This window comes from Apium graveolens, chromosome 4, assembly GCF_009905375.1.
Source record: "Apium graveolens cultivar Ventura chromosome 4, ASM990537v1, whole genome shotgun sequence".
In the NCBI taxonomy this organism is placed as follows: domain Eukaryota; kingdom Viridiplantae; phylum Streptophyta; class Magnoliopsida; order Apiales; family Apiaceae; genus Apium; species Apium graveolens.
Genome location: NC_133650.1, coordinates 157,128,900 through 157,130,476, shown reverse-complemented (window position 1 = coordinate 157,130,476; position 1,577 = coordinate 157,128,900). Strand labels below are relative to the sequence as shown.

The 1,577-nt window shown below is 44.5% G+C and overlaps 1 non-coding gene across 1 annotated transcript; it reads right to left on the bottom strand.

The window, feature by feature from the left end:
* LOC141721968 (small nucleolar RNA R71) lies at nucleotides 1-107 on the bottom strand. The gene has a single exon (XR_012575008.1). It is a non-coding gene; the product is annotated as a small nucleolar RNA R71 (small nucleolar RNA).
* Nucleotides 108-1,577: the final 1,470 nt, after the last annotated feature.

The window sequence follows — 1,577 nt, the reverse complement described above, 5'->3', positions numbered from 1 at the left end:
GATATGAGGAGTGCTCTTACTCATTTTGCGCAACAACCTACAGAATCTATGTGCGAAGCTTGGGAGCGCTACAAGGAAATGTTGAGAAAGTGTCCACATCATGGAATGCCCGATTGGATGGTGATCACTGGTTTCTATAATGGTTTGGGGGCCCAATCTCGGCCCATGCTCGATGTAGCAGCTGGAGGAGCCTTGTGGGCCAAAAGCTATACTGAGGCTTATAATCTTATTGAGACTATGGCTGCAAATGAGCATCAAAACCCAACTCAAAGGATGATACCTGGGAAGGTAGCAGGTATTCTGGAAGTCGATGTTGCCACCGCTATTGCAGTGCAGCACCAAGCGCTGTCTATGAAGGTCGATTCTTTAGCCACCTATGGAGTCAATCAGATAGCTATGGTCTGTGAGCTTTGTGCAGGTTCTCATGCTACGGATCAGTGTTCTCTTGTTAACGAATCTGTTCAGTCTGTAAACAATTATCAGCGACAACAGCAGCCTGTGCCAGCTACTTATCATCCTAACAACAGAAATCATCCAAATTTCAGTTGGGGTAATAATCAGAATGCTATTCAGCAACCATATCAGCAAGGTGTGAGTATGCAGTTCAATCCACCCGGATTTCAGCAACTGCAGCAATATGCTCAAAGGCAATCATATCCTTAACAGGGAGGTGCAGCTGCACCCACTAGTGCTGATTTTGAGGAACTTAAGCTGTTGTGCAAGAGTCAGGCGGTGTCGATCAAGACCTTGGAAAATCAAATTGGTCAAATAGCCAATGCAGTGCTAAATCGTCAACCTGGCACACTTCCCAATGACACTGAAGTGCCAGGCAGGAAGGAAGCTAAAGAGCAAGTCAAGGTTATTACCTTAAGGTCTGGAAAGGTTGCTGATGCTGAAAAAGTAAAAGAAGGAGAAGCTAAAGTTGGAGATGAAGAAGCTAAGTAAAAGGAGAAAGCGGTGGAACGCAGGAAGACTACTGTTGAACACACTCTGCCTGAGGGTAATACAGGGGAGAAACATCTCTATCCTCCACCACCTTTCCCTAAGAGATTGCAAAAACAAAAGCTGGATAAGCAGTTCAGTAAGTTTCTGGAGGTGTTCAAGAAACTTCACATCAATATACCTTTCGCCGAGGCTCTGGAGCAAATGCCTAGTTATGCGAGGTTTATGAAGAGTATTCTTTCAAGGAAGGTGAACCTGGATAACCTTGAGACCGTTGCTCTAACGGAAGAATGCAGTGTTGTGCTGCAGCAAAAGTTACCTTTAAAGCTTAAAGATCCAGGTAGTTTCACCATTCCTTGCACCATTGGCAAGTTGTCTTTTGACAAGTGCCTTTGCGATTTGGGAGCAAGCATCAATCTGATGCCGTTGTCGATCTTTAAAAAGTTGGATTTGCCTGATCCAAAACCCACCTACATGTCTCTACAATTGGTTGATCGTTCTATTACTTACCCAAGAGGCATAGTGGAGGATGTGCTAGTCAAGGTGGATAAGCTCTTCTTTCTTGCCGACTTTGTTATTCTGGATTTCGAGGAAGATAAGAAGATTCCCATAATCTTGGGAAGACCTTTCTTGGC